This window comes from Hevea brasiliensis, chromosome 1 (genome assembly GCF_030052815.1).
Source record: "Hevea brasiliensis isolate MT/VB/25A 57/8 chromosome 1, ASM3005281v1, whole genome shotgun sequence".
NCBI classification, from domain to species: domain Eukaryota; kingdom Viridiplantae; phylum Streptophyta; class Magnoliopsida; order Malpighiales; family Euphorbiaceae; genus Hevea; species Hevea brasiliensis.
Window position 1 is genome coordinate 118,742,363 of NC_079493.1, and position 7,307 is coordinate 118,749,669.

Here is a 7,307-nt window from a genome sequence, read left to right on the forward strand (position 1 = left end):
AAATGAGATAGAATTACAGACAGGGATGATATCTAAAATAATTAATGCTTTAAAGGGACATAAGAACAATACTTCTTTATAGGGATCTGATGATAGTATGTGAATCATTTTCAATAACCACATTCCCAAAATATTTTGCTCTAGAGGCAAAAGGATCAGCCATAAATTGGACGGACTTACAGCTCCATCCGCAGGGATTGGCTCCGATGATCCCTAGCTAGAGCTGCAAAGGAATCCCCATTCTTCTAAACATTGACTGGCTTGTTACTTTAGCAATATCTCAAAAATTTAAAAAACAAAACTAGATCGCTGGAGTAGCTCAGTTGGTTAGAGCGTGTGGCTGTTAACCACAAGGTCGAAGGTTCAACCCCTTCCTCTAGCGATATTACCTTTTTCTCTATTTTAAAGTTTTTTCTTTAATTTTATTATTTTTATAACCTTATTTTCTATTATAATAATAATACATGAAAATTTAAATAATATATAATAGTATCGAGAAAATCATGTGATGGATTAGTAAAAATTAATGAATTTTTTTTTAAAGAGTGATTCGTGTTTTATTAATGGTGTGCTCTATATATATATTTTTTTGTATCATCCACTAAAAATATGAACTCTTTACGTAAAATGTTATACATACAAACACAAGTGAATAAAATTTAGCCATTTTGTGTGACAGTTAAACGACGTTAATATTGTCCTTTTTGACATTTTTTTACTATTCCAAATTTCAAAATGGTTCATCATTGTTTCATCCAACAAGTGATTCAGCCGAATCATTAATCTCTTAGCCAATCCATTTCAACATAATTCCATCTTTCCAAATCAATGAGCATTTTTTTTAATCAATAGATAGAGCTCATTTTTTTTTTTTTTAAATAAATTAATAGATAGATGGATTTTATTGATAAGTAGGTTTACAAAGGCCTTAGGCCCAAATACAAGAATAGGTTCTTAATATAAAGTTACTAGCTATCAAAACCCACCCACAAGAAAGGCTCCTAGCCCATGAGAAAAAAACCTACACTATAATGGGTATTGGACCCAAAACACCATGACTTGACAAAAACAAGTATCCCAATGCAGAAAGCACCTTCACAAAGAAAAGCATCGTCGATCATCAGAGACGTCTTCCATAAGCCGCGACTGTTATAAAAACAAAAGTTCTTCCATTCTTGCATGGCTTAAACCTGTAAAGACACAAACAGAAACCACATCAAGTAGCCTCAACAATGAAGACCCATTGCAAAATCAACCAAAAAAACAACTATCTACACCCCAATTCCGGAGGCAGAAAAGGAACTCACTGACCAAGCCAGGGGAAGGGAGGCCTTCCCATGCCTGGAGGAGTAGGGGAAGACCAACCGTGAGTCAGGGAGAAGGGCTAACCCTAGGCAGGAGGAAAAGAATGAGAGAATGAAAAACAAGAGGCTTAGGTTAACTTCCCCTAATTAATGAGCATTTTGGTTCTATTCAATTATCCATATTCATCATCATCACTCCATGCACAACTTGAGGGGAGTATTGAAAATTCCATGATTATGAGAAAATCATGTAATTAATTAGCAAAACCAATAACTTGATTGATGCTTATATAAAGAAGTAATTTTGTTTTATTAATAGTATACCATATAGTCATATACATTTTGTATTATCTACTATAAATATAGACTCTTACAATAAATGAATGTAGCCCTTGAGACTTTGTGTTCGTGGACATAGGCTTCTAGCTAGAAACACATTAATCCTTCTTTTGTTCTTTTTTTTTTTTTTTCCATCTTTCTTAACATTCTAAATTTCAGCTATTGGATTAACCATTAAAACAATAACACATGCAGATTAGAAACAAATGAGGAGAGATTTGTGTCACTTGCGCAACAGTATACACCCTGGTCTCTGCATCTATGTTGTTGCATTCTATATTCTCTATTCTTCACATGTATACTAAATAGGCACAAATTTACTCATTCATTAGTGAAAGTGGGCGAGAGAGAGCAAGGTTTGGATGAATAAACGCACCTCAAATTGACACATTTTGCATTTGTTTCCTACTAATAAAACAACACCCTTCAACCCAAAACCATTCCTGGCTCAAGGTCCCTATACAAACATATTGGTATCGCGACCCACAAATATAGTACTACCCAATTGGCCTTAATGGGTTTGGATAGACACACATGTTCCAATTCCATCTGCGGAGCTAGCACGTGCCGAGGAGTTAGGGGAGACGAATGAGAAGATATTAGCTAGGAGATCAAAGGGGAGATTGCACCACATTTCCAAGAGAAGAAAAATGGTGCAAAGCTTTTTCAAGATTGGGATATTTTAATGTCCGTTTTATGATGCACAGAAAATTAATACTTCGAGTTTTATAGCTGCTCCTCTCAATAATATTTTTTCAAAGAAGAATCTGAGCGTGAGTTCTCCCAATAAGTGACACTTGTTTTCAATATAGTTATGATAGCTTTGTCTCTTGCTCCCAACGTGTAGCTGTCGAAGCATTCATATAAATTATTCAACAGAATATCACATCTGGTGCTAGTATTAAAATGTGATCTACTCATTGGTTAGCTGACCTCTCATCAAAGTCACTTCTCGGCATCATGAGTCAGTTTCTCAATCTCTTTAATCCACTTCTTGAACTGAGGCATATGAGCCTTGGCTGCATTCCAATTATAGTCTTTATAGTCTTCCCTTTGTATGTTTCCTGAAATTATTGTATATGTGTCTCAGACATAGCCTATGCTCTGAATTGAGAAATATTTCACTAATAACTCCAACCAAACCTTACACAACAAATAATAATAATAATAAAAACAAAAAGAATACTGGCAAATTTACAATATTGAGACATCAACAAATAGAAACCCAAATTGCTACAACAACTAAATGCATAGCACACCATTTGTCTATTTGTTAATGAAGGTCCAACGTTAAGAATTATTGATTTTCAGATCGTCCCTTAGCAGACCAAGGAAACAGGCCGAATTATGTCTAATTTTGTTGTCCCAAAATAGTCCAAGAGGGGGGTGAATTGGATTTTAACAATTTTTCGGCCCTTGCTTGTAGCCTAATGAAAAATTATGGCTTTGTTCAACTAGATGCTTCTCTATACAAAATGATAGTGATATGTGTTTCTACAATGAGTTCTTAAGTTGCAATTCAAGCCTCAATCAAAGTATATGGCAATATCTAACAAAACATGCATCATACAATATACAACTAATTTCTCATGTCACTCAATATATTCTCAAGTTTATCAATTCAATCTATTCAACTAACATTCAATATCATGTATAACAAGAAAAATTTAAATTGCACAAAAGTAAGGAGGTCAAGGTTAGAGAGATCAAACACAATGATTTTTATAGTGGTTCGGCTTAACTAGCCTACATCCACTCTCTCAAAGAACCCTCTTTGAGTCTTCTTTCCACTATTTGCTCTTTTGAAGGCAAGAGACCAAAAGCCCTTTACAATTTTTCCACACCAAGCTTTTACCAAGGTAGTTTGAAACCTTCACAAGTGCTATCACAAGCACTTTCTCTCTCAAGCTTCAATAGGTGCTTGTACAACATCTCTTAAATGCAATTTAATGTTTCAACACTCACTCTTACTCAATACAAATCAGACTATAAAGAAGAGATGAGTTGATTTGCCAATGGTAGCTCAAAATCTTTAAAGCTCTTGAATGAAAGCAATAAATGAAAAATCAAAGTTGGAGTTCAAATGTAAGCTTTCATCAAACTAAAATAAAGTAAGGAAGGTGTATTTATAGTCCCAAATCATTTTAGACAGTTTGAAACCCTTTTGGAACGTTATACACACTGCCCAAGACAAAATGGCCGTTATTTTGTCCTTTTGTGCGAAGTTGAGCAGCTTTGATCAATTAGCAAACTAATGAAGTTTTGGTAGCAGTCAGTAAACTGGTTAGTAAACTAACTTTTTTAGCAAACACATTAGCAAACTAAAAATTTTGGCAAACCAGTTAGCAAACTAAGTCAACAGCTGCATGTCTCAACTTGCAATGTAAAATGATTTAGACCTTAAAAAAATGTTTCAATAGTAGTGTCCAAGGTCATGATGAGAAAAAGTAATCAGAAAATAAAATTTCATTTTTGAGCTCCATATGACTAAATTCTCATCCATTCTTTTCGCAAAAGACCTAAGACTCTAACACTATGCCTTTCATACCTTTTCTTTGAGTCTTGGCTTCCATAGTCTTGTTCTTTTTTCATTTTGGATTTGTCTTGAAATGCCTTTGAGTATCTTTTCTCCTTAGATACAACTTGAAAGGTTCTTTATGCATAAGACAAAGAATCTACACATCACTTTGAAGTTGGGTTAGATAGATTCTCTTTGAGTTTTGTTATCATCAAAATCAATGCTCATTTTGAGCTATACGGGGTCAACAATCTCCCCCTTTTTGATGATGACAAAACTCAACTGAATCAACAATAAAAAATAAAAGTGTGTGAAAGTTTATGTGAGTATGTAAATCCAAGCAGTATAGTATACCGAAAATGCTCCCCCTAAATATATGCACATAATTTCCAAGAAGTCTATTTTCTGTACATAAGCTCCCCCTGAGTTTATGCTATAAAGCATATTCACAATATTCTCAAAAAAAAATTTCCACAAGTATAAACATAAGTATGAACACATTCATATCAACACATTCATATCCATCAACACAAGTATCAACACATATCAACACATTCATATCCATCCTATAAACACATATTCACACACATATCCATCTCCATCATATCCATCCTATTCTCCCCCTTTTTGTCATCAATCAAAAAGGAAACAGGAGAACATAACCAAAAGAAATCATGTTAGCCCAAATTTAAATGCAGTAGGATAAACAGTAGCAAACTAAAAACCAATAGTAGCAAACAGACTAGTAAACTAATCATGCAGATAGTAAACTAAAAATCCAGATGAGATGCTATTTAAGTCTTTTACTTCAGCGAGTGGATTTGGAAGGCACCATCTTCTTCCTAGGGAGTTTAATAACAGGGGGCTGAGATGCTTGGTCAGCCAATTGATCATCCTTCGGTGACTCATCTTCATCAGATGGTGGTTGAAGGGCAGCAGCTAGTGTCTGATATGGATTGGACATAGTTGACTTGTACCGTTTCTTACCTTTCGTGGCTGCAGGGGCAGCAGCTACAGATAGCTGAGTTGGAGCACTCTCTTGGTGATCCTTGAGAGAAACTTCCTTCTGCTGTATAGGGGCAGCAGCAGTTTCAACAGGTGGTGCACTTGGAGGTTCAACAGGTAACTCACCTTCATGTTCTACAACTTTTTCACCTTCATGCTCAGTGGGTATACCAGTTGCAGGACCAATTTCAGGTTCAATGACCTGGTCACTAGCATGCTCAACAGGGCCTTCTACTGCAGGTTCAAGCTCAGGTTCAGCTACTTGGTCACTTTCATGTGCCATAGCAGCAGGAGACTCACCAACCTTATTGCTTTCACCTTTATCAGCAGAGACTTGAGTAGCAGCCTCAACTTTAGTTGGAACACCAGTTTCCTTGGCCTGCTGAAGATCCATAATTAGCCTCTTCAATTCCTCATTTTGAGTAAGCAGGTGACTCACTTTGTAGTCAACCACATCCACATATTTTCGCAATAGTTCAATGGACTGATGGGTTGAACTAAATTGATCATTAACAGCAACTTTTAGCCCTTGAATCTCACTCAAAAATTCACTAGCAGAATCAGAACCAACCTTAGCAGAAGAAGAACCACCCTTTTCAAACCTTTTCTTTCTTCCATCAGTGTCAGAGTGGATTTCTCTGAGCACAATCAAATCAGTCCTAGAGTTTTCCTTAGAGACATTCACACTGAGCTCTTTAAACACAGCAGTCAAAAGATGTGCATAAGGCAGTTTTCCAATCCCATAAGCTTTGCACATGTTCTTGAAAATCAAGTAAGCCAAATTCATCCTTACTTTATTCACAATGTGCCACATAATACACATGTCTAAGTGACTCAAATAACCATAGCTACCAGATTTAGGACAGAAAATGTAGTTCACCATACTTTGAATGATTTTGATGTGTTGAAGGGCTTTTGTGCTAGTGGACTTTTCATTTGCAGTAGTGTTAACAGGGAACACTTCGTTTTCAAATTCAACCAAATTAAAGCTTGCCACCCTAGCAACATCCTTATGTGTGGAAATTTTGTTTCCATCATTAGGCAAGTGTAAAGCCGTAGCTATCAATTCAACAGAGACATCATATACACTGTCATTCAAAATCACCTCAAATTTGTCCTCATCATCAACTGTTCTTAAAGTCCTATAAAACTCTTGAACAAGCCTAGGGTAATACCCATTTGTACATTCACACACATCAATCCATCCTTAAAACTCAAAAAGCTCTTTGAATTGAAAGTTTACCTGATTAAAGTACTCCCATTTGATAAATTTGCAATCTAACAGTGCTTTATCCACTGAGCCCGAAGATTTTACGGCGCGCATTTTTCGTTGGGTATCAATCCCTTGCTTTTGTCCCTTCTTTTTCTTTTCTGGCGTCTATTTAGTGGGTTCGACATCCTTGGATGGATCGGAAGAGGCACTAGTTGATTTCGATTCAGGTAAGTTCTTCTTCCCCTTCAATTTCTTTCGTAATGTGGCGACAGGGATATCGTCGGAGGCTGACGAGGAAGACGAAGCAGCCGCAGCAACTGGAGACTTCCGTTTAGCACGAGCCATTGACGAGAGAGAAAAAATGGTGAAGTTGAACACTGGTTTTTCAGTGTGTTAGTAGTGGAGAAGAAATGTGAGACGAGAAGTCTGATGGGTTTGGATAAATTTTGCTGGAAAGAAAATGGGTCTATTTTGGAGGTGTCGTGAACAGAAGCAGAGGAGAGACAGGGTGACGGTTTCGTGTGGCAGAGGTTTTTAAGTTCTCTTGAGTCCCGCGCTTTTCTACTTCAGTGTACTTTCTCTGAACCTGTTTTCTCCCTTTTTTTTATTTTATTTTAAACAAGTCTATCTATCTTTATATGCACAAATAAATATTTCTACATGTCTGACACAGCACTGAGAATGTGATATCAAATGTGAGAAGATAAATGCATAGCTGGACACGCAGAGAATTTCAAGCACAATCACATTTTGGTTTGAGATTTGAACAGTACACGATATAGCAAACTAATTTTAGTCACGCAATATTAGCATACAACTTAGTAAACTAATTTTACGAGTACACAAACAAGTTAGCTAATATTCTTTAGAAATTTCTTAGCAAACTTATATCATAGCAGATCACACACGCATTAAACAAGATGTAAAA

At 36.1% G+C, this 7,307-nt stretch overlaps 1 non-coding gene across 1 annotated transcript; it reads left to right on the plus strand.

Moving 5' to 3' along the window:
• Nucleotides 1-308: 308 nt before the first annotated feature.
• On the plus strand, nucleotides 309-382 carry TRNAN-GUU (transfer RNA asparagine (anticodon GUU)). Its single transcript has one exon. It is a non-coding gene; the product is annotated as a tRNA-Asn (tRNA).
• Nucleotides 383-7,307: the final 6,925 nt, after the last annotated feature.